General features: G+C 36.8%; 1 pseudogene; it reads left to right on the top strand.

Moving 5' to 3' along the window:
- The window catches only part of LOC122324243, a 28,809-nt pseudogene extending 16,888 nt beyond the window's left edge, over nucleotides 1-11,921 (top strand).
- The last annotated feature ends 15,498 nt before the right edge of the window (nucleotides 11,922-27,419 follow it).

The raw sequence follows: 27,419 nt of genomic DNA, 5'->3' as shown, positions 1-27,419 counted from the left end.
TTCTGCATTTATTTACACTCCATATCATTTTTGATTTATTAATGCATTGAGGTAATCGTTTTAGAGGACTGACGTTTTTCTAATTCCCCACGTCAATAACAAATAAATGCACCAAACTGAAAACTTAATTGCCATTGCTTAATACAGTTACAAATTTACATTAATACAAAGATTACAGGAAAATCATGCTCCTCTGGAGTAAGAGGACTGTTTCTGGATCTGGGTGTTAGTTGCAGGCTGTTTCAATTTTTTCTGACAGTTGGTTGACGAGTGACAGGTCTTATGTTTGTTTTATGAAATAACAAATAATTTAGGCACTATATCAACCAGTGCTTTTGCCATAAATAGTGTATATTGCTTTGCTATGATGAAATAATTTGATATGTTTGCAAATTGATAAATTAGTGAATGAGTCAACCAACTGATCAATCAATCAATCTATCAATCAATCAATCATAATAGTTCTTGGGAAACGAGCTAAAAAATATTTATAAGAAGTGACTTCATTCTGGATGGATAAAAATAGCCTGTTTGTGAATTCTGAAGTCTCTATTAAACTTGTCATAATACATTATCTCTTCTATTTAAGTTCTAGCTTGGAAAAGAGAATTTTTCATGAAGTGGGAAAAAACGGAAATGCAAAGCAAGACAATTGAAGCATGCTGGATTTATTGAGATATTCAAAAGAACACCTATGAATACAAAATGAAGCGAATCCTTCTGTGCGTTTGCATATTACATGTTCAAGTACCCAAATGGAAAACAACATATCAAATAGGTGAACTCTTAACTGTAAGGTTTACTTTAGACCGAGCCAGCAGCCCTTGAAATGAGTCCGTTCCATCAAGCTGTTTTTTTATTATACATGTGCATTCGGACTTTTCTTCACAGCACTTTTTGATTACCCAGTTAATTTAACTGAACAATCAAATATTTCAGGAGATTCACAGTAAAAGTAAAAGGCACTTTTCTGGTCTTTATGAACTCCACTTTCATTCTTCTCTCTGCAGGAATTGCATACAGAGAGTGTCTGGACAATGGCACGTGGGCGCTGAAAAGTAACTACTCCAACTGTGAGCCCATTTTAGAGGAAAAGGTGAGTAAATGTGCAATAAAACCAGACCTGGACATTAATTTTTCGTTCTTTCTTTCTGTGTAACTGATTTCTGAGTCTTACTTCTCACTGCACATGACTTCTGCGTGCAAGCGTTATGCAAAAGGACAACGGGATGCCTTTCAGTGCTGTGTCACAGTTTTCTGACCTCGTTTAGAGACTCGTGAGAAATATAGAGATTAATCTGTTTCTAGTCTTTTGGAAGCTTCTATAAAATATTGGTCACTGAGTAACAACTATTGATTTGTGGCATAATTACCGTCATTTTTTATCATTGCATATGTCAGGACACTGAGTTTCTTTTTTTTTCTTACAGAGGAAGTACCCCATGCACTACAAGATAGCCCTTATCATCAACTACTTCGGCCACTGTATATCAGTCGGAGCTCTCGTTATCGCCTTCATTCTCTTTCTGTGCTTGAGGTAAGTGTGTTGGTGTGTTTTCAGCACTATACGCTCAGACATAAAGCATAAAAGCTGTCACCGAGGCTGTACTTTTTCAGAAGGTACATTTTGTACCTAAAGTCTCTGTTTTGGCTCTCCAAAGGTACACATTAGTACTTAAAGTGTACATATTTGATCGTAGGAGACGTCTTTAAGCGCTACTTGCTGATTAAGGACCTTGTGAAGTAATCCCAGAAGGCGCTCTTTGGTTGACTTTGAAATAAAAAAAAAGAATCCAAGGCACTTCTTGTCCAAAAGAGATAAAAATGCATCACCTCACCTGATACGCTGGATGAAGGCTGAAGTGCATCAGCGTGCAGAGTTTCAGGCCTTTTTAATGTTTATTGAGATGGCCAGAGTGTGAGGCATTTGAACTATTTTAAACCTTATTTGAATCTTACAGGTACAAAAGAGGCACCACTCCAGTAACAGCTTCTGTATCTTTATTTCTGAGAGTGTAGTGTGTAAATAATACCTTGCGCTGAGGCTCTTTCAAGTTAAGGAATGCATGAAAATTAAATTTAACGATGGAAAAAATGATATATTATGAAAACGGAGGAAACTTTGATTCTACTGAGAATCATATATTCACAGTTTCTTGCTCTTTTGCATGACCTAAGGCTGTTGATGTGCAAACAGCAGAATTCTGATAGCACCACAGCCACAGTATTTCCACGCGACTATTTCCAGGTGAAATGAATGCATGAAAAATACACTGAACACATAATCTTTAAATGTGCAGGCTTCAGTAGAAAGTGTTACATTTCCTTGAATACGTGTTGCGAACCCTGTCTCTGGCTCCTCTATGCACAGTTTCATATTCATGCATATGTAAGTCCTTAATCAGCTCATGCAATGCTAAAACTGTGTCACAGTGTAATTGCTGAAATGATTGTTTCATTGATTTATCTTTTAAATTCAAGGAGCATCCGATGCCTTCATAACATAATCCACTGGAACTTAATTACGACTTTCATTTTGAGGAATGTAATGTGGTTTTTGCTTCAGCTGATTGACGAAAACATTTATGAGACGAATGAGGTATGAAACACTTCTAAACTTCCTTATCAGCCTATTAGTATGTAAACCCATCAGTAGGTTTCTAACATTTACAGGTTTCTCACCAATATTGTATTACTGTATCACTGAAGGTATTGCACAGGTTTTTTTCTTTCTCTGTAAAACATAGAGAAATTTTTATTTTAGTCTGCTGGTATATAGTGTCTCTTTAGAGTCTTCCCGATTCTCGACAAAGTAATTGACAGTGAAGAAAAGAGATCAAAAGTCAAACTTATTTCATTTTGTAAATCATTAAAAATGACTGTTTTCAAAAGCTTTACTGAAGAACAAAGGGACAATGTGTTCATTTATAGAGACATGAGAAGGAGTGTCTTTTAAAGCTAAGAGATTTATCTGAAAAATAGATAAATAGCTTTGACGAATGGCATTTCAAAATTCTAACATATACCATTTAGGGGTAAATAAGGTACAAAATGTCACTTTTAGCTTACGGTACTGCCTCAGTGATAGCTTATACCTTTTCTGAGAGTGTACACTCATAAAAACCCCCAAAACTGCTAGATGCTGTTTCCTTGAGTTCTAGTTATAGCACCTTATAAAACACGTTTTAAAATGTTTGAAGAACCTGAGATTGTGAGGTTGTTTTATGACCTATGAAAGGTTTTATTTAGCATCAAGTCTGTAAAAGGTTTGCAGTGTTGTAAAACATCCCTATATTCACCTCAATTAACACCCGTCCCTTTCTCTCTGTACAGCCCTGGTGTCGTCTTATTACAACAATCTATAATTACTTTGTGGTGACCAATTTTTTCTGGATGTTTGTCGAGGGCTGCTATCTTCACACGGCTATTGTGATGACATATTCCACGGACAAGCTTCGAAAATGGGTCTTCCTCTTCATTGGATGGTGTGAGTTGATTTCTCTACACAAGTCTGCTTATTTTAAAAGGGCTAATCATCTGCAATTTGCATTCAGTAAGAAAGCTGAAATGCAGGCTGCTGTTTTTTGGTTTATTTGAAACATTGCCTTCTTTCATGTGATTCTTGTGAATATCACAAAGCATTTAAGTACTTAAGGTATACTAAATATTCCACATAGAGAGCTTCCAAGGTGAGGATGAGCACACAAAAGCATGCTAAGAGTTTAAGCAAACATAACCTATCAGCTAACACTGTTTGTTGATAACCTGTGAAAAGCCCAATTTTTTTTCAGATTTAGTGATTTTGTGTCTAAAATGAATATATATAATGAGAACTTGGTGTCCTCAGCTTTGATTGGACTTTTTGGATACTTTTCAAAGTTTTGTTTAAAGTAAAATATTGCATTTTTTAGACTAAATTCAAATTGACCGATTTGCTACTGTTTGACTCTATATAGTGCTCTGAATCTAGTGACCAGTTTTGTCCTTAGTAGCCAAACTATTCAGATATTATAATTAAAAATAGCAGTTTTGTCCCATTTACCGCACTGTTTGCCAGGTTTGGTCAAACTTTATATTAGGTGTCCTTAACTACTAGGTACTTACACCAAAAAATAAGTACAATGTAGTTGAACTGTTCTAGAACTGCTGATTTCTAGTTGTATCCTTTTTTGGAAGCACAAACAAAGTTTCACAATGAAACACAGTGTTTCCAGAACATGGCACCGGCAACAACACTACAACAAGAATAATAGTTCTGCCTTATTACCTTGTGTAAACATTTGGACGTGTTATGAAAGTTATGTCACACCATAGAGGTGTGGGGGTGTATTTAAAAATAATCTCTTTAAGTTTATATAATGCAAATGGCTATTAACCCAAAAGATGGCACGCCAAAAACCACATAAACCAAATACAATGGTAATCTGCAGAATGTAAATACATTTCCTATGAAACAAAATCATGTGAGAAAAATATGCAAATATAAGCATATTTTGAAGCATGATAAAAACATATTATAGTGTTTGTGTTCTGTGGTTTTTGAAGCATCAATTTTGGGTTTCTACCTAGTAAATGTGATGCTAATGTAGCGTATGGTTAGTCTGATAGCCAGCCTTTGAATGTGATTGAGAACAAGGTGTCAGTGCTGAGTCACCAAAGCCTCTGATTTAGTCAGAATTATCCAATCATTGAGGTAATACTTGACACACAAGTCCTGGAGTCAGTGTTGAGTCAGAAGCAGCTAAGGCCAGGCTAAAAAGAAGAGCCTAAAATGTGTAAGCTTTTCCGCCAGAGGAAACCTGAGGAAGTTCTTGTGATTCTGAATGATTAAAATATGAAAATCCTCTGCTTCTTATGCATCTTTCAGAACATAACAAACCAGTCTCCTAGTCGAATATGAGTCATAATATGTTTCTGCATCAACATTCTGACACTGCTTTGTCAGAGTGAAGTTCAGTAAACACTAAAGTCAAGTGGCCGTTCTCACAAACCGAGTGCTTGTGGCACACAGTGACCAATCAGTCACAGCCTAAGCTCTATGACTGCCTCTGATGTCCTTCCAGCACATATATTCCTCAGCCGTATATTTGAGGAGATTAACTTGGTATTGTTTCACAAGGCACATTCTTTCCATTCAGGGCTGAGGTTGTCCTGCAAGGCTGCAATTTCCTAAAATAAGCCGAACATGGAAAAGGATAGGCTGAAAGAGTCATTTCAACCTCTCAGTGTTTTATTTCAACTCAATCTCAGTAAAGCCCTGATTTAAGGGATAATTCACCCCAAAATAACAATTCTCCCATAAATAATTCACCCACATGTTGTTATAAATTTCATGAACACATAATATATTTCAAAAAAGCTGTCTGTAAACAAATGGCTGATGTTAGCCATTGACATCTATAGTATTTTCCCCCTACATTACATAAGTTACTGTTTGGATACCGACATTTGCAGACTTTAATTGTGATGACATTTGCTGAACTCAGGTATTGATTGCATTGAGCTGAAATGTCAAATTAGTGCGGTCACATAGGTCATAATAATTATAAAATGATCAGCTGAACCGTCTGGGGCTGAAGTCTCCATTCACCCAGTAGCACAGCTTGTGATAGCCCGTCAGCCGCATGCCGTTGAGCAGACCCAGAATATGAATAGCACTAAGCAACCTCAGATGTTTCTCACTCTAGAGGAGGAGGTGGTGGGTGAGTTGTGTCAGAGAGTGCAGACTACTTTGTTGGTTGATGTACGCAACAGTTGTAGTGTTTTCTGTACAGATCAGTATGTGCTTGTTTGAGATCTTTGAGATGGTTCGGGCAAGGTGCACTGCTAACAACTCTAAGATTGATATGCCACTGCAGTTAGGGCCTGTCCACACCCCAGACACTGCTTGCCTATTGTACGTGGCACCCCAGCCAGTGATGTACCACAGCATGTCTGGAGACCTGCTTCAGGGCACTCCTGCCCGAAGAAACACAAGGTCTGACCATGGGGTGAAGGTTTGGAGACAAGCCGGTGTTACTTTGGGTGGCACGATTGAGGTGCCTGGTTGAGATGGCAGTTGTTGGGATAGATAAGGATCGAAACACTTTGCTATCTGAGAGGAACATGAGCCCACTTCACAACTTTTGTGAAGACACAGTGGGAGAGGGACATCCTGTAGAGTAGGACCTTGTACTGAAATCCATGTCCTTCAAAGGCAAATCATAGAAATAGTGGTGTGGAAGGATTGACACATGAAAGTATGCGTCCCTTCAGATGAATCGATGGGCAGCGATGTGGAACATAGGACTGGCTGTGGTGTTTGCTTCTGACCTCTCCATCAGGGAGACCCAGGTATATTCCCTTGCTGCACCATTGTCGAAGGGGGTGGGGAGGAGGAGCGCAAATCAGTTTCTGGCAATAAAGGTGCCGTCCATGACCCGGTCAGCTCCTCGTTTACCTCCGGAAAAAAATTCACCAAGGTGTGGCACTGACAACTGGTGCAGGCCACCCTGAGAAACCAATTGTCCAACCTCGAGGGTCCCAGAGGGCAGGAGCACAGCCGAATCTTCCTATCCAGAAATCAGATCATTGGGAGGAGCGCAGAAGGATACTGCTGGTAAGCTCCTTGTAGAGGGCCCGGCACTTTTGTTTGGTAGATCAACTGGTTGAGGCATGCAAAAGGGGTAATGTTTTTTTTTAAGTTACAGGTCAAACATTTTTTTTTTGGAAGATGCATAGAGTAGTGGCAAAAATGCGAAACCAAATAAGATAAAAGACAGAATGATGTTGCAGTATAGCTCCTGTAGCATTGCTTGAGTGTGAGGGAGAAACTGCTATACATGCAAAAGGTCATGAGATGAGGCAATGTTTCAATCGTGCTATCGGCTCATTACCCCTGCTGTGTTATAATGCCTGCCTATCGTGTTCGTAAATTGGCATGAATCAGTCAAACAAATTAGTGGAAATGGAGGTACTAATTACAAAGCAAACAACTCACCCACTCAGACTATCATTTTCAGTCACATCCAAATGAAATTAAATTTGAAATAACTTAAAACATGAGATTCACTTTGAGTGAGCTGTTTTTTTGAGCACTCTTAAAGCTGTAATTATCATGACCCCTGTTTGATTAATGGTCAGAATAGAAGGTGACGGTTAATAATATTTGGCTGTTTAATATTGCCAAACAGCATAGTGTGGTAACAAAAGGTGTTTTGTTACTATTGAATTTTAATTTATAACTAAAAAGCATATTTTTCAGCAGATGTGTTTAATGGTAAATGATTTCTTCCTCCCTGCTCACATAGAGGATGACTCTTTGTTCAATGTGGCTTTGTTGAAATAAGACCGACTTACAATGTGTATGATCAAACACTTAAGAGAATGTTTTTGTTCATTATGTTTTCATCAAAATGCAAAGGAGAATTGTGCATTGTTTATATACATGTTTATATGCAATTATCAGATTACGAATGTAAAAGTGCCAGTGTTTAATACTCTTCTGTCTTTTATCATCTTTTGATGAATGGCATGATCAACAGAAATGCACATACACATTTCCAAACGCATTTTTGTTCATCCATCTTTCTGTGGGCAGTAATGGCTCAGTGTTAATTGTGGCAGGCAAATAGTGATGACATTTGTGAACGATGTGCATATGAAAAATCACACAAACTTCCCACAGCACAGGTTCAGTGCGTTTAGCGTCTGATTAAGTTGTGGGTGGTCAGGATAAAAAGCTTTTTGCACAGAAATATTTTACACAAAAATGGCACAGCTGTTTCAAGAGATAATAACCCATTGGGAAAACAATGTTTCGTTTTCATGTTTTCTTCGGTTGCTGTTTGTGAAGTATGATTTGTCAATGTACGCAATCTTCTCTCTTTCAGGTATACCGTGTCCGATAATTATAGCGTGGGCCATTGGAAAACTTTACAATGAAAACGAACAGTAAGTTGCTGATTTGCAAAGAGAAATGCTTATGATTAGAGTGAAAAAAACACAAAATGACGTGTAACCTGTTTGTGACAGTGAAATTGTAAAAACACACTGCCATAGTGCTGTATGCGTTTGAATTGTTTTTAGTGAATTGCTAAGCAATTATGAGATGACTCAGATCCTTCTTCAGTGAAAGTCATTGGGAGCTTTTTCAACTTCTTATTTTATTTGAATTAAGTGAAAATAAGCCTGAATATGTAGAAGCCACAGGACCCTTACAAAAATAAGTACACTTTGAATTATTTTCATTAAAAAAACTTAAGTTCAATTATATATAACAGTAATAGTTACATTCTGTAAGGTAAGTTAGTGAACTATTATTGAGTTTACATAACATTGACAATATCAATGAATAAAAATATGTTCATTACTGTTATTGACTAAAGGTTTATTGAACTGAACACATAAAAAGTCCACAAATAATATATAAAGAGTAAACTATAAGCAGTCCATATACTTAACAAAACCTTTGTTTCAGATGCTGGTTTGGCAAGGAACCTGGAAAGTACATAGACTACATTTATCAGGGCCTGTGATTTTAGTTCTTCTTGTAAGTATTATTGTTTTATTGCTTTCCTCTGATTTGTGTTTGTCAGTTTCTCCAGCAAATAGAAAAACTGTGTGTCGAATTTGAACGAAAGTGAACAAAATGACCGTTTTGGCAATACCTACGGGTGTCTTTATGAGCTCTTGAAATGTCTTCATGTTATGTGCAGTAAGATCAAACTATTTCGAGAAAATGCGTTATCACTGACATGCATCTTTTCTTTCTCTCTGATATAGATCAATTTTGTGTTCCTTTTCAACATAGTGCGCATTTTAATGACAAAGCTGAGGGCCTCGACCACATCTGAAACAATACAATACAGGTAAAGATTTTTCTAACTATTGCTACTATAACTGTACTGAGCAGGAGCAGTAAGAATGCGTTTGCTCAAGCCGAATGCAATCCCGTTTCACGTTCATCTTTACGTTTACAGGTACATTTTCTGAGCATTTAGCATGGAGTAAGCCAATCAGTGTTTTTTGTCAGTGCTGAAGATAATTTGAGTGCCACCTGTACTCTAATTTTCGCATGTATATAAATCCCGGTGTCATTTGCATGTATTTGAATAATTACATCAGCAAAAGCTTCTAGAAGATCATTTAGGTACAAACTAAAGAGGCTCAACGATAGATCCCTGAGGAACCCCGCCGATAACAAAGGACTGGATGCCACTATAGAAACTAAAGCTATTATCTGTTCTAAACCCAATCAGAAAAAGCTATTCTTTCCTTTATACAAGTTTGTGTTGTCATGTCACCTAAGGTGACTTGGTTTTGAGGATTGAGGTTTTAAAGTTTCAGTTTTTTTACGTTTTTACTCTATGAAGTCTACGATTTTGAAACTTTTTGACCTGAAAGCATGACTTGCTAATGTGAACGTATCTCAGGCGATACTTACTTCAGTCAGAATAAAACGAGACCTTTGATCGGCGTTTGCTGAGGATGCATTTGCACACTTTGTTGTAGCGTTTCACTTGATTTGCTAAGTATTAATGGAGTGAGTCTGAGTCTCGAGGACAAGCTTATGTATAATTAATCCTCTTTTCTTAAAAAAGTTAGGATTTCATTGTTGCTTGGATTTCAGAGTTCATCAGAACCCATACTTACTAACTTTAACAATATTTTGTACATTTTCCTAAGAAAACAATGACTTGTGCTTAACCTGTGGCCAACTTGCCACACAATGTTGGCAGAGAGGATGACAGCACTTTTATTTTTTCCTCGTGTGGGCTGCTTTTGCTTTCAGAAGAGTATTTCATATCATTAAGGTTACTGCTGTTATTGTCTGACGTTTTCAACCCAACATGCACGGCCCTTCATATTCCTTGCACAAACTATAATATATTGTCATTTTAATAAACATCAAGGTAGTGCTAGTTCAGATGATGCCATTGCATTAATTCAAGTTATTTTTAGGGCTATATCGGTAGACATACTACTACTGTCAGGATTTCAGTCTATGTTCCGTCTTGGTGTTTGTGGACTCTTATTTGAAGTATTTGCTCCCCGTTGTTTCTACGTTCCCTGCCCACATTGTTAGTTTCCTCGCTAACTGATTAGCTCCTCCCTCTTGTTACTTGTTACCCTGTTTATTTAAGATCAGCTCAGATTTTGATCAAACGTGTTCCGACCTCTGCCTGGTATTTGTATTTTTCTTCTGTCTTGACCTTTTGGATTAAGTTTGCTGTGGCTTGACCCTCGCTTGTTTATTGGACCGCCCTGTTTGACCCTGCCTGTTTTGATCATGTCTTATGACACTTTTAATCGTGCAATATTTTCCATCACACACACTTTGTATTTCAATTTATTAACTTGGACGCACTTAGGTGGCAATTGCTGACATGTACTTAAATCAAAAAATAAGTAAAACCTGTATGTATATGCTATAGAATCAGCGCATGGTATGGAATGATTCATTTTAATGTAAGTACATAGTAATTAAGGTCCACCTCATGTAAAATGGGACATCTAATTTTTAATAGTTTGTGAATGACCCAACACTATAAAGTGCATACAAACAATAGTTTGCATAAATAACGCAAATAATATACGCTATACTGTAGCTTACATTAGGATTCAGAGCATGCAAGGAAATCATTATGTAGCCTATCACAAAAGGTGTTTTCAGTGCACAGAGGTGTCTTGAATATACTTAGGCAGCTCTGAAGCCACACGATGACGAAGTGTTAGCAAGAACCGTGGCGAGACTGAAGTAGAAGATACGCAAAGCATAGCTATTTATTGTACTGAAATATTAAATTGCTTCTTACAATATTCGGTCTGCTGCCGAACGGTGTCTAAAAATCATAGTTTTACATCTTTTCTCGTTTTCTTCTGCTGGCTTATTGTCAGTCACAGCCATATTTGCTGTCACATTTGATAAGAGGCCAAGTGATACACTGTGGACAAAATACTATATTTAAGGGTAAGAGGAAATTAATGGTTTGGAATGAAATGGAAATGATTCCGTTTGAAAAGCTTATTGGAGCATGATGCCTCTGGCACGCAGTCATTATAGCGAAAATAATCAGAATTCAGCTGCTGGTCTGTTCCCCGATCACAGGGAGAGCGGGAACTCCACGTGTCTATACCTTTGTAAGTACTTAACCTTCAGATGTCAACAGCGTTTAAAGGTTCTTCATCGACATTGGTGGTTCCATGAAGAACCTTTAACATCCATGTCCACTGCACACAAAGTTATCTGAAGTGGAAAAGGTTTAGATTATTGCAGTAAGAAAAATCAACCTGATTGCTTCTTCTGTTGCAACCTTTTTGAAACCTTCATTTTAATGAGCATTGCATTTCATATGGTCGAACAACCATTATATATTTGGGACATCAGAGTATAGTAAAGCCCTTATTGGTGTCAATTTGTTGGTTGTCATACATTTTGTCAGTATTTTAAAAAGTAACCAGTCTCCATAATTGAAGTTAGGGAATGTGTCTAATTAGTTATGTGCCATAAATCTAATTGCTTTTTTTTTTTTTTTTAATTTTCTCTCATTCTGTGACTACAGGAAAGCGGTGAAGGCCACTCTAGTGCTTCTGCCTCTGCTTGGTATCACATACATGCTGTTCTTTGTAAACCCAGGCGAGGATGACATATCTCAAATTGTGTTCATATATTTCAACTCATTTCTACAGTCCTTTCAGGTCAGTGGCACATTATGTCTGTACACAGATGCTCATGATTGTTGCTCTTACCGTCACATGTCTAGACAGGCCCGGTTCTACGGCGCTAAGCACTCTCAAACTAAATCAAAAGCACCCTCGGTTAAAGCTAATGGCATTTTATTGCAGATTTGGCACTGCGCTACGGTTTGCGCTCTGTTTTTTGCAGCGTTGAAAATTGTGTCCAATCAAAAGACATATTTGTTGATTTCTTGAACAGCAAACCTGAGGCGTTTAGATTCCACTTTCTGCTTAAATTGCCAGAAGTTTCATTCATCTCATTAAGTGTAGACGCAGCGATGCAAATAAGAGATTCTCTGTGCACCTTAGAGAATGTCAATTATGAATGAATGAATGTAATACTTAACGTTCAGACAAGACAGCATCATGTTTGTGTGAATCTTGGCAAGCCATATTTTGAAATAATATACTTTATAGGAGATCTTGAAAGGCACATCTTATGTACACGCTTTGTGAACGTGCAGTCCTTTTGGGATACATATCTTATGTATATATAATATTTTAAAGCAGCCTCAATGATTTGATTTTGGACTATTATTATTATTATTATTATTATTATTGTGTAGTGCATGCAGTAAATGGTGCAGTACTGTTGGGGTTCTTTTTTATTTTTCATCCTGTCTTCCATCCTGTCTTCTTTGATCCTTTTTTCCAAAGAAAATAATTCATGAGACATCCCTGAAAAGAAACCGAAGATACCAAACTAAGGCAGAACAAGTGTGCAGGGCTTTCAGCTGAAATTGCAGCAATTTCCTTCATGTTTGGAAGGTTATTATTTCTTTTTTAAATGCTCTGCTGGGGCTAACGTAATTGCTAAATGCACGTAATAAAAAAAAATACAATATACAATACCATTCCAGTGTTTATAGGTGAAATGTATGTTAAAGAAAAGAAGTAATATTGTAATTGTATTGTAAAATGCACTCTTAAATTGAAAAAAAAGTTAAAATAAGTACATATCTGTAGATATAAAAATAGATATATTACTGTGATGGAAATACTACAGTTTTAACATCAGTACTACAGTCCTTGGTGTCACGTGATTCTTTAGAAATCATTCTAATATGCTGATTTATTCCTGTTAGATGCCCATTACACGTTTCCAAAATAAACTGAAACAATAAAATTGGTTCTTGATTTATCCACAAAATCTATTTTTTGCAAAAACACTGTGACAAATTCAGGCTTATCATTTCTTCCGAAATTGTCATTGCAGACCTCCATGTAGTGTCGTATTACTGTATTTAATTGAGGTCAAGGGAATATGGTGTAAAAATAGAGACTCGTGAACTGAGCCTGAAACTATTTTTGAAAAAGTTCTGCATGGTAATTGCAAACTGACATTGTACCACGCAATAATGTAACTGATATATATATATATATATATATATATATATATATATATGTGTGTGTGTGTATGTGTGTGTGTGTATGCATCCTGACAGACCTGCTCGAGTTCATTTAGAAATGTTATAGAGTATGATCTAAGATCTAGTCTACAGCCTGCCACAGCACATATAGCAGCTACACACAATGAGATGTTTCCTTCACATTGTCCAGGCAATCAGTTGCTTGCCCGTTGACTAATTAGGTTATGCCCACACTATGCTTTTGGCACACTGACACCTGCGAAGAATAGTTGATACTGGCACTGTAGTGTGTAGTCAGTAATGAAAAAAACATGATGAACTCCAGCACTATACCTTAAGGCATAGTTCACTCAAAAATGAAAATGTATTGCTAATATATTCACTCTCTCGGGCCATGCAAGATGGATGTGACTTTTTTCTCCTTAGAAGAGTAAGGTCCTTGATGATTCATAAAATGCAAGACAGCAGCTGCATGTTTTTTGAGAACAAAACAGCTTATCAAGTAACATAAAATGAATACCCATGGCTCCTGAAGATGCATGAAGTGAAACTGAAACTGAACATTATTTACAACGTTATAAGCTGTAATACAGAGCCAGTTCATAAACGAATCATTCATTTCTTTTGGTTTTGAATTATTGAAAAATGTGTACAAAAAATCATAGATTTCCCCATTTACTTGAAACTCTCAAGTTGTAGGAAATAATGTTGCAAAAATTGCCCGCTTCTTTGTTTCACTCGAGGTTGAATTTTCTCAAAAAGCCAACTAGTAAATTAGTTTCACAGAAACCTGGAGGTATTTGGTCTTCTTGTGTAAAGGATCCGGGCATTCACTGGTGCTCTTTTATGTGCTGATGGCATTAATTGGGGGCATTGGCAAGGTGAAGATCTGAAACCATTGGAGAAATGATCTTAGATCAAATGTAGGAAAGTTTCTATGTAATGTTTTATAGTAAAAGGCTCCGCTGCTTCTTTAAAAGGCAAGCGGTAGCTGGACCGCTGATTGATGCCTCAATGGCAAAGGTGTCATTGCTTTGGAAATCCGCAACCTGCTTTATTTCAGACAGTCGTATGCCTTTCTTTGATGATTTCCACAACAGACAGCAAATGTTCAGTCGATAGGTGTGAGCGGCCACAGGGTTGTCTTCCGTCAATTCTGAGTAAAAGACGGTATGCTGTAAATCATATGGCTGTAAATAACGTATAATTATGTAACAATAATATTTTGTTCACTACACAGTAATGCCATTTAATGTACTGCAAAAAGACTGGTTTTGTTGGCTGAATGTTTGATGGTGGAGCTGACAGCTGACCTTTTTAGGTTAGTTTGAATTAATTTGGCAGCTTCTACCATGTTTCTGTTAACCACATGGTCAATGGTTGCATGGTCTTCATTTGAAAGGACAGTACCCTGCTTGGTTCCACTTTATGTTGTGGTCCTAATACATGTGCACTTACACAGTAACTAGATGTGTATGCGCATGTAACCACACTGGTACAGAGTGTCTACAGCTCTAATGTTAGGTAATGTGTAACAGGGCATTAGTAACGACACTTTTGGTTTATATTAAGCAGACAATCCCTATGTATTTAGCATGTAATTACTCTGATGTTACACAGCAGCAGCCATTAAGTTTAAGACTTTACATATAAACTGTGTAAAATGACTGAGATAACCAATCAAATCACAGAAGACAGGTTTTTCTGTTACTGTTTAACATCAATTCAGTTTTGATATGCAATAATATACATATACATATATATATATATATATATATATATATATATATTTTATTCTCATTGAATAGAAAAGACAACCATGACAATTCTCTAACAACTTTGTATATCTATCTTGTCTGTTCAAGGAAAAGTTAAAGATCTCTAAGATTAATTTTACAAATGTATTATTTATACTTGGTTGGTTTCCAAAGGAAAATAGAGCATTTTATGTGAAATTAAAACGGTACATAAAATGAATGAAAGACTGAAAATGAAAAACTTATTTTAAAACGTACAACTTTTCAAGGGTTAATGTAAAACTTTCCAATAATCCTAGAGTCGTGAGGCTGTCTGTGGATAACCAGATATCCTATTGATTAAAAGTAAAAGTACATTTCATGTGTTTCGCTCATAAACTAAGAACACTCTGCAAAAATAAATAAAGCGCAAGATAAAGATGGCCAAAAATAATTACATGGAATAATTTCTTTGAAGAAGTAGACTTGGCTCTGCTTGAGAGAGCATGCATATTACAACTAGATCTAATAGTAAGAATAAGGTGATTTTTACCATCGAGATGAACTGACTATGCATAAGAAAATAACTTTTTGAATCAGTTGAATGCAAGGTTGGGTAATATATTCATGCATCTCGCCAGTAAAGTTGGTTCCTTGATTAGCGGTAAATCTCCATCATTTGTTTTCAACTGTTGATCAATATGGCGTTCAGTTTTGCGGGTGATTCATTTTTGACACCGAAGCCTATATTCTGTAGTTTGCCAGCGATCTACAGCTCTGTCTGTTAACTGCCGCTCCATTTGAAAACAGGTGATGGAGATTATTCACTAATCAAAGAACCAGCCTAACTGACGAGATGCGAGTGAATATATTGTGCAATATATTGCCCAGATGATTAAAAAACGTTATTACACTTCTTACGCATAGTCTCAGTCTATTCATTTCCCCTTGAAAATAAAATGCAAAGAAATTGCCCAGCACTAGCTGGATGTTACACAAGGTTTTAAAGAGAGAGAGGTAATGAAATCTTCATGTCCATTTAAGATTGGAGGCGACTACCGAAGATGTGCAGATCACCCGGATCCTGTTTTCTATAAAAGTTTTGCTTCAGATCTTCAGAAAATACCTCATTTGTGCAACGAGGCCATAGTAATGCCTGCAGCAAAGGTAAAATATCCAAAGAAATTCAAATGATACTTTCATCCTCGGTGATGAAATGTTTGGAGAGATTGGTCAGGTATGAACTGTTTTCACGGACAGGCTTCACGATGATGCCTTAACTGCCTTAATTAAAAGTGATTATGATGACTCTTCTTTGTAGACTCCTCTTCTGCTTTTAAGTGCCCTTATTAGGGTTATGAAAGGTTCATCATTTGGTTTAGAAGTCCCAAACAACAGGTTGACATGCAGGCAAGGTAGGAGTGGAATCTTCAGACACTTCACAACCCGATCCGATCCTGGGAGTCACGACCTGATTCCAAAATGATTCTCGATCTACATTTCTTTCTCCAATGACTTCTTCTGCTGTGCAAACGCATCTTAAGCACATAGTTGAAATATCTGTGTGTCAGTACTGGCGTCTTAAAAGTAGGCGTGTACCCTATGGCCCGCTTTCACAAACGTGGCTTAACTTAAACCAGAACTAGACCTTAGTTAAGATAATTCTGTGTTCTTTTGCCCCTTTTTGTAAAGGGGCAAATAAACTGACAGATTTATTTTAGAAATTGCTGATGACTTCAGATTTGGGGAAAGTTACTTTTAAATGTCACGCGTTAAAATGTGTTACCTTTTATAGAAAATAAGTTATTTTGCATTGTTTTTCTAATCTTATCTGACTTGTTTTTTTCATAAAAGTCGAGTTCGAGTGACCAGTTTCTGCTTAAAATTCTAAATCGCATCATATGACCCTTTAATACTTTGCATTTTTTTTCTCATTCAAAACTACGCAAGTGAAACATCTTGGGTATTTTGGCGTTTTGTCATTACAGGGCAGGCTGCGAAAGCATAGAATTTATATCTACACAGAAAAAAATGTGGAATATTCGAGAACAAGCGGTACATTAATTAGCCTCGGACCGAAGTAAATGTAAAATAATGTCTGTACAATAGAGAGCACGCCTTAAACGAATGCCAGGAATAAATGGGACATTTTCGAAAAATTTTTTTAAAAATGAATGCATAATTTTAGTAACTTGAAAAAATTGACTCTTGTACTTATAATGCTTTACTCCCAACACTGAATGCTGTTATTGTTATTTTTGCTGATGTAAAAAAGACTAAAGGCATAGTAGTGAAGATCCAGCCTTTCTGTTCCACAAACTGACTTATATAAAAAGGTCAAATGGTGGAAACGGTTTGCGGCTACAAATATCTTGGAATTACTATTGACAAGATGTGTTTTGATGTGCATGCTGAGGCAGTATGTATGAAACGCCAGCGGCTACTTTACTCTCTGCGTATTAGCAGGACTCTTATGCCCTGGTATTACAACTCTTACACTGAATCTGTCATTTGCGTTTGTTTTGATGCAAACAACCCATTGTTTTACATTTTTTTTTATAAATTAGTGTTTTTCTTCCTGAAGCAGTCAATATAAGCAGATTTGGATGATATGTTTTGGCTTGCTCCAGACTGTGTGATTTGGACCATATTTCAACTTTTGGCATTTAATAAGAGAATCTGGCCTTTTAATGACTGCTTCGAGCGCCAGAGGAAGGTGTGGTCCCGTCCAAAGAATCAGGACGCTGCTTTTTGCATGCAAGAGCGCCTGAAGGAGTACACAGAGAGGGGAAATGACTGCACACAAACAAAGCAAAGAAATTAGAACGATTTGTATATGCTCATGTTAAATTCACCTCTGAGAAAACCTTCTGTCCAGCATTCATGTAACATTATTTGCAAAACAAGTCGAGCAGTTTATTATTAAACACGAGTAAAGCAATTCTATGTATTTAATCGTATGTTATTCATGTAAATTTATGCTTACAAGCCATTTTCATTTACTCTCAAGGATTCATTAAGAGAAGTCATATGGTGTTGCTAAAAAGAACATTATTTTGTGTATTTGGTGTAATGCAATGTGTTTACGTTTTAAAAAAACACATACTGTACATTATTGTTTCTCCTCCAAGCCCTGCTTTCCCGAAATGGGTCGATTTGTACAAAGTTTATCGTTCCTAAAAAGTGAGGTGTGGTCTGATTGGCCAGCTATCCAGTGCCCTTGTGATTGGCCGAATACCTCAAGCGATTGGCGGAAATGTTATGGTGGCAACAAAACACTGTATTAATGAGTCAGTTAGTCTTTTATTCAACAGATTAATTCAAACAGCAGAATCTTATACTTTTAGTTTACAAGCTAAAACATTTATTGTTAGGCTAAAATCAAGTTTAAGTAGATAAATACTGGTCGTTTTTAGTGCGAAACCACTTCAGATGGTTCAATGCCGAATGCTTTGGCCAATTTACTGAAATGCAAAAGAATGATTAATTCACAAATCATAGAGACACACAGCTAGAAATATTTGCAGGGAAACTCAAGCACTTAAGGTGCTCGCAGCTGCAGAGTACTGTACCACTGTCGCATGTGTCTTAATCTGGAGAAGAATACTGCTTGATTGCAAATCAAACAAATGAGCAGCAGTTTCGTTCTGGCTCAGCCATGTGACTCTGTTTATGAAAATGTGATACTCAGTTAAAGGATCACTGAAGACTTTCCCAATTATTTTAAAAGCGCACAAAGAAAATTCTAAATGGAATCAGAAGACCTTTGTAGATGGGCATACTGTAGACGTTACATTAGAGAGAATGTGCTAACAATAGCGATAATTATTTCCTGCTTGAAAAAGGTCACACTTTATATTAGGTGGCCTTGTGTACTACTGCATAAAAACATGTACTTATTGTGTTCATATTGTATTGTAAAACACGTTTGCTGCCACTGAGGTGGATACGGGTAAGGTTAGCGACAGGTTTGATAGTATGGGTAGGTTTAAGGTGGATTAAGGTAAAGGATGGGTCAACAGTGTCATTATAAATGTAAGTACAGAAAATTAATTACAGATGTAACTATTTTTAATGTAACTAATTACAGATTGCAGCCATTTGCTAAAATCATTGAAGTTATTTTTTCCTCATTAATGTACACACATCACCCCATATTGACAGAAAAACACAGAATTGTTGACATTTTTGCAGATTTATTAAGAAAGAAAAAACTGAAATGTCACATGGTCCTAAGTATTCAGACCCTTTTCTCAGTATTAATAATAATAAAGTTAAAACCAGTCTATGCATAGAAATTGTGATTGTCATAAAATAAAAAGTAAATTTGATGCACACAGCTCTGAAATATGTCATTTCTATATATTTTTTTTAAATTGTATATATTATTTTTCTTGTCATGGCCAAAACAAGCAATGTTACATGCAATATTGAAGCTTTATCGGAGGAATTTAAAGGCGAATAATCTTGGTTTATTAAATAAGACGTATTTATTGTAATAAATGAATGGGAAAACACATTTCAAATAATTATTCTTTTTTTACTGTAAATGCATTGGCCCCTCTTTAACTGAAGATGTAAATAAAAAAATGAATTGAGGAAGTGAATGCAAGATTACAGAAGTAATTCTGTCACCGTTCATTTGTTATAAACCACTGTTAGTGGCATATTGCTAATTGATTACATTTCGAAGCTAATTATATCATAACATATTTATATAATTTGTCAGTGTGGGTCTGTTGCAGTTTGCTGTCAATAGTTAGAGTGGGTGAGAGTTTGCTGCTCTGAAAGGCAGAAAAAGTGTAGGCACACAGAGCATCTCAACATCAGCTGCCCACGTCACTGGATTAATGGCTATATGGGAGTCAAGGCCCTTGTTATTAGATATTTTTATTTATTTCCTTCACTGTGTGTGGTGAAATGACGCAGAAAGCCTATTTTTATTTTAAAATAGACAGTCTTAGGCAGCAGAAAGTAGAAAAATACTAAAATAAGCGTTGTTATTTTCACTGTAAATTTAAAGGTGTTTTGTACTTTAGGAAAACAGATGCTAATTTACCGTAAAAAGCCCATTTATCAGCTCAAGTCATGTTATTTATATATTTATTTACAACTGTTTCAATGCATCTTCTCTCAAATTCATGTTCTGCTGCAAAGCAACTCTAACAATAAAAGAATGTCATTATTTCTCCTGTCAGTAACTGTGCAAAGTTCATCAATAAGGAAACAAGTTTAATTCAGCAGTGAGCGGAAGAAAAAAGATGTTATTGTTGAGCTCAAATCGGTTTTAAGTTTACTTCTATAACAGTTTACATGTTGCAAAATGTATTACTTATGAAACAAATTTGATTCAGCTATAAACTCTCCCAAAGACAAGAGCTATGTCATGAAGCCTAGCTCTTGTCTGATAGTGCCAGTGCAGTCCAATTAATATATATTTTACATTCACTAAAATCTAGTTGTGAAAGTGCTCTAAAACAGGCTTCACAGTGGGACAACAACATATGGGTTATGATCAAAATTGCAGTTGCCATGCGAATCCTTTTCATTTGCATTCTTTCTCATTCACTGAATACGCCCATGAAGCCATATGTTATTATACCAAAATCTTGTTTCTGGGTTCATGACTAATGCAGCTCCAATTCCTGCCCAATTCCCACTTGCTCCACTTCCTGCCAAAATCCCATTGGCCATCATCTCGGAAACATACAAACTTCTTCTTCTCAGTCTTCTGTGCACTTACATTGAGCATGGCATGTTACGTTTCTTTTAAACTTCATGTATTATTTATCAAACCTTTCAGTTTCAGTGTTCAAAATTTCAGTGTTCCCCAATCAATTTTTGTACCCCAAAATGATCTGAGTCATTAAATATAGAGTATCTGCCGATATCCTTGCAGCTTTAACCAACTCCAGGCTAAAAAGTAGCCTAATGTTCTTAAAATAAATAAAAAAATCTGTTTAACAGTCATATCCATATTTGTTCAGTATGGGGCCGCCAGGATTGGGTTTAGGAGAAACCCGATACCAATCGGGTAAAAAATACTTGATTGGGCCTGATCCCAATCCTTGAGATCTGCTCTAAAGCTACATAGTAATTTGCATAGTTTGGTCAAACATCATCCGAAGTGTGTGTGTATGTGTCTGTTGGCCTCTTCCTCCATTTACCTCAGGACCTAGCTAATGAATTTGACATAACACTACAGGTGGCAATTCAAGAGAGACTGCTTCATTAAAAATGTAATTATGAAATTGTTGGGGACTTGTCAGCGGACCGCCTGATTTGTGAGATCTGAAAGATTTGCAGATGCTGAACAATGTGTCTCTAGCCAGCCTCTTGCTGTTTTTCAACAAACGACAGACACGGATGTAGTAGAATATTGCACAGATGTAAAAGACAGACTAAAGGGTGCTAACTACTAAATGAATACAAAGTGCGAGAGTTAGATGTTATTATCCTTTCAGATTACATCATCTTATGGTAATAATATGAAGAACCTTGTTTCGCATTAAGCGATTGACAATGACAGGCTTGAATATGATGGCTTGAATGCCGAAACACTGATCTCTTGGCAAACCCAGAGGGTCAAAGTGATTTGGGACACACAGATGAGGCCCTGCACCAGTGACTGTAGAAGGTCTTTAAGAATCTGGAACATGCTGATGAAAGCACCTTGCAAGTGAAGAGTTTGCCTACTGGAGCTTGACTTTGTTGCAGATGCGTCTGTATAGTTTTTCTCCTCTAGGGGCAAGAGGCTTGAGAACCTTGCTTTTTGTTTCTCTGTGAGTCAAGGCGTGCTGTATTTGTTTAGCTTCATATACTGAAAGCACTGAATATTTGTGCCTGTCAATGTCTTTTCTCACCGGACAAAGTCGTTTCAATGATTCAGAGCCCACAAGAAAATAACTTTTTGCTGTTAGTGCATAGATACAGTAATAAAGTCCAAAGAGATATTCAAAAGCTATGCCCTCCTAAAATGCCCTGTTTAAACAAATCCCCACTTTTCTACGTCACAGTGTGGGTTTATTTCATAAAACTAACCTAAATGTATATACAAAGAAAGTAGTTAGACTGTATTTCATTGAGGGAAGTGAAACTACTTTGTGCTTCCAAAAGAGGACACAACTAAGAAATGTGTGGTTAAAGTTGTGTTTACAGTACTGTTCAGAACAGTTCCAGCACAAATATTAAAGTGTGTTCAATGCATTTAAGGAGGACTGATTCTGTGGACCTGACAGAGGCGGCCAATGTCAGCTGTTTCTCTGTAAATTGGGGAATTTCCAACTCTGCAAGGGACAGTCCGGCGCTTCTGACTCACAGCCTGTGTTTTCATATTTAAAGGATTTGCCACTATTCAAGTTTTGAGCAAATCTGAATATTAATGTGCTGGGATATTTGAAAAACAATGCTTTTTGAGCGTTAGCATCACACATATCCAGCTTCATATCTGTGGGTTTTCATAAGCGGTAGCTCACGGAGTACAACAAATCAGTTCAAACCTGTGTAAGAGAAGTGGAAATGACATGGTTGTTTTAAACAATTGCGTTTTAACACTAGTGGGTAGGTTTAGAAGTTGGTTATCGTGTAGGGTGTATTTTCCAAAATAAATGGATATTTCAATTCTGAAATGCCACAATAAGTACCTCTATGAATGTAATATGCCAGCAAACTTTTATCGTACCACTCAGTGAACATTTCTCTTTGAAACTGCAACAAAATTTGCAGTAAGTCCATGACCGTTACAAAATGGTGTTGTACAAAAACGTGCACAGATTTTTAGCGCAGACCAGGTTGGAAATGATGCAGGCTACATTGTACGCCATCGTGTTTGTGCATGCAATTAAAGAGTGTGTTTCACGCACAGTATAACAGCTGACAGGACAGGAAAAATAATTTTTTAACGCTGTTTAACTGGAAAAGCGAGATTTTTACAGCATTAGATACTTGAATCTAGAAGCTAAATTGTTTCCACGGGAACTGAAATGGAAAAGCACACTTTGTTTACACTCTGTCTGCAACGGACGTGAGCGACACAAAACATTACATCAAAATCACATAAACCCAATTTAATCAGTGTAAATCTGTCTACATTTGGACGTGCCAAGTTGGCAATAGTAAATGGATGCCTATTTCTATTCATCACAAAGAAAATAGGGATAGCTGTTATAGCAATGTCTCTAAATCCTTTATGTATTCTTACGCAGATTGAATCCTGTAACATGCCACACTCGTGGAGGAGGTCTTATCCATTCAGTAAAGCGCTAATTATTAGTAATTAGGTAAAACCCGAATAACAAAAGGTTGTTGGTTTGAGTCCCATAAGGGATGATGGATGAGCCATTGCTTTATGCAATCGATCCCCAGGGTGCTTAATATCGTAATTGCTGATTGTGCTTCTGTTTTACTCTGAGTGTCTGGTCATGCACACCCAAAACAACTGTAGAGATAGACATTGTGCGAGAGAGTTAGGGACCATTATTGGTCTTATGTCACTTTTAAGTGGGATCTCTTGCTCTCTTCTGTTTGAAAAGAGGTCTGAGGAGTCTATCTCCTCTTCTGCCGTCATGAATATTTTAAGGGCTTCAATGTGGAAAAATAGTTTTGTTTCCTGAGAACATTATTTCCCAGCAACCTTAGATTGTTGTCTGCAGTCAGTCAGACACCTTAGTAACAACATGTGCCAATTATTCTTGGATGAGCTTTTGTTCCGAGGAGTTCTTTTCTTGTTGGTGGTGTTTTTTTAGTGCAAGAACACGCCTTTGGTAAAAGGAAATGATTTTCAAACCACACTTTTTTCTTGTGTTAATCACAATGGCATATTAAATAGTAATTTTGTATTTTTAAATGGTTACTATTCGCAGTTACCAATGATGTGTTAATTAACTCATGCCATTTTTTTTTACAGGGATTCTTTGTGTCGGTATTTTACTTCTTTAACGGGAGGTGAGTCAATGATGCATTTAATTTAATGGCTGGACAGAACTGAAAAATTACTATCAATGTACAAGCCCTTTCCACAGCCATATAACCCCGTCACACACTTATCTGTTCTCTGCCACCCAAGTCTATTATTATGTGGGAGGCTATTACACTGACTTCGCTGCACACAAACACCAAGAAGAACAGAGCAATCTATCAACACCCTGCAAACTATACTCTTTTAATAGGGAGGTTTTTATTACTTATAGGATGCCTCTTCAGTCACTGTATCAGTGTCTTCTTAATATCGATATCATTGTATGACATATGACATCTGACATTTTCTCCAGAATTTCCAGAACAGAAGAGCAAGTGTGTGTGTGATTGGGTGTGTGTGTAGATAAAGCTGGCTCACATACACATCATTACAATTTCTGCACTGTGGGAGAAAATATATAAAATGTAAAATTTTTATTAGTAGCTGATAGCATTATCAAGTTAAGCCAAAATATTTAGTTTACAGAACATGCATGAGGTTACATTTGCATGAGTATCTGAGGCTAGCGAGAGGGTGATTATCTGCCTGTATTAGAATCACGCACAGTTTTTGGCAGATGGTGCTTAAGGCATGCGTTAGCAGGACATGTCTCTGTCTTCAACTCGGCGTGGTTTAAAAACCATCTCTTTCAAAAACGACTTCTTGGAATTCAAATCTCGGTTTGACAGATTAGCGGCCGAGCCTAAACTGCCGTTACTAAAATAGACGGTATAACCTGCGCGCTGGGAAAGAAAAAGAAAGAGCTATTGTGTTAAAATCTGGGTCAGTTACTGACGTTGTGCAAATGAAAAAAACACCCATTTTATCGTCTCATTTACATACTGACCAACGCAAGGTGCCAAATAGGCTGAGGCGGCGCTCATCGAATCGCGAATTGAATAGACACAGGTGCAAAATGGTTTAGGACTTGATTATTGGAGCGGTAAGTAATGGTGCAAATGCAAGTAATTTGACAAGCTACAGTCAATAGCGTTGCATGATTCATTTTAATACTGTCCTCCCACCAAATTTTGCTGCCTGAAGAAAGTGAAGTCATGCAAAATGCATAATCACAAGGTCAGGCGAAAAATAAATGTGCTACTAATGCATTAGCATTCGAATTCATATTGAACTATATATGTATATATAAATATATGTGTATGTGTTTATAAGCTAATAGTCTGACTTGAGATACAATCAAGATACATAAATGCATGTCGTGCCTATGCAATGCCTTCAGTCATATTATTGCTGATCAGTTTACCACATACAAAAAATTAAAACCTAAAAATGCATGTGTACTAAAATCTGCTAGAATATAGTCATTCTATAAAAAATCCCCGACAGCCAGCGCCAGATAATGTTCGCACGCCTCTCATTTGGAGACTAAAATAAAAATAGCTTAAAAAGAATGGCTTATAAATCACTGCCTGTATGCATATATATATATATATATATATATATATTTTTTTTTACACCATATACAATATTTTCTCTCACACATACATCTGCTTATCTCTCAGCATGGGGAAAGGTTGACAAGCGCCATCACATTGTATGGCAGTGCTGACACTTTATAGTCATACCTGAAACAGAAAATAGTAGCTGATGGTAATATTTCTCCTCACGCCGCATACTTTGTATATATTACGTTATGAGGAAGTTTTTTAGGAAGGGCGTAGTCCCAAAGATGAAGATGAGAACATACCCCGCCAGCAGGAACATTCATACTGTAAATGACAGACATTTGAATTATGCAGAAATACACAATACAGAGCCAGTTTTATGCTGTTTTGTTGATTTGGTAACATGTTGTTAACAGCAGTTACAAGGGTGTTGCTGGAGTGATATACAGAGCTGTTGGAGGAAGCCCAGTCATAGCGTTAACTTATCGTGAATAAAACACAACTGCTGACCAGAATCCAGGAAAGGTTTTATTAATACACACACACACACACACACACACAATCAGCATTTGGCTTCCTGCTGGAATGGAACATCTGTTTACTCTTTTTAAGTTGGTTATTTTTATAATGTTACTCTGCAGTCCCACAATGAACTATCTTTGTATCAGATTTATATTTAGAGTAATCGTTGTGTAGGACCCCAGGCAAGAGGAGAATATTCTTTCAAGCCGACCCGTCCATGTGAGCTCATCCCAAATATCTACACGGTCAACATCAAAATCAGATCAAATCATGTCAAACCAACTTTTTATACTCAACTCTGTCATTCTCTCTATTTGTCCATAAAAAATATAATGTATTTAGACGGAAGAAAAACATTATACTTTATAGAATCCACTCAATATTAATGGCGCAAGTTTACTAACTTAAAAGCCCATAATATGTCATTTTATTTATTTATTTTTCGGAGTATAAATTGCCGCTTATATAAATGCAAATCCTGTTGATGTTGTGTAAATCCACAGACACATACCGTAGAGTTCAGTAGATTCCACACTTCTAAATCTTTATTAAAATAAACGCTGCTTCTGAAATGTTTAAGATCTGTATAATAAGTAAGTACCCGAATGTTTAAAAAAAGTAGCAGCATTTTAATTATTCCATTTTAATTTGATACCTCCCTTTGTACCAGTACTTCAATGTTTTTTTCTTATAAAAGCAGCATCCCAAACCACTGCTGGACATTTCTCGCTAGCACAGTCCATTTGATTTTGCATGCCGCTTTAAAGTTTGATGATTGAGTTGTTTTGCAATTTCTCGTTTGCTGTCTATATTTCTGCTTCTCCTTCACCGTGTTTTGGTCCATACAGTTTGTAATTTTTCAGAAAAATATATAACAGCAGCCCTAATGCATGGCAGCTTCACACGCATAAAGCTAAATTAAAAGAAAGAATGAAAGAATGAAAAAACACTCTTAGTACACACCCATCAAGCCAGACTTCACACCAGGTGATTTTTAGCCACGCATTTGGCCGCCTGAGACAAATGTTAAAATCCTAAGTACAAATCTATGCGTCTTTGATTGTTACTTTGGCATATTCTAATGACAGCATGCATGATCAAATCTTATCTCCATAAATTTTGGGCATAGTCCTGGTGTTGCGACGCCTACCACAGACTTTCTTTGCATTTCAGGACAAACCATGATCACAATCAATGCTAGGAGATTATTTCAATACGTATGACCTAAATCCATCTGATATATTGTCATATGATATAACAAAAAGCGGTAGACCGTGTGTGGCATTACTCATGATACATTGTTCTTAAATATGTTTGGCTTTTGCCACCATTCATATACTTTTCAGGATAGCCAACATTTAAGTGCAATGCAATAATAATGCATGCTGATTGCTTTTGCGCACTTTTTAACACATTCACTGGGTCTGACCGTATTAGTTATATTAGTAACAACTGAGATGTTCAGACAGTCTGACAAGAACAATCCCAAAGACTTGCACATTGTGAGCCTGGCTTGTGAAGAATGCCAACCCACGCTCTGTAGCAAGAAAAAATCAGCTTAACCTACTGTGACATTCTCCGGCTGTTCACTCTTTGTGGCCATCAAAACAAAATAATAACAGATTTATACACTGGCTCATGCTGTTAACTCCAACCACACAGCCACACAAAGTCATGGGCTATCTCAGCTGCAGAAAGAAAGAAACACCAC

This window comes from Puntigrus tetrazona, chromosome 2 (assembly GCF_018831695.1).
Source record: "Puntigrus tetrazona isolate hp1 chromosome 2, ASM1883169v1, whole genome shotgun sequence".
In the NCBI taxonomy this organism is placed as follows: Eukaryota; Metazoa; Chordata; class Actinopteri; order Cypriniformes; family Cyprinidae; genus Puntigrus; species Puntigrus tetrazona.
The sequence above is the reverse complement of the archived record's forward strand: the minus strand, read 5'-3'. Positions and strand labels throughout refer to the sequence as shown.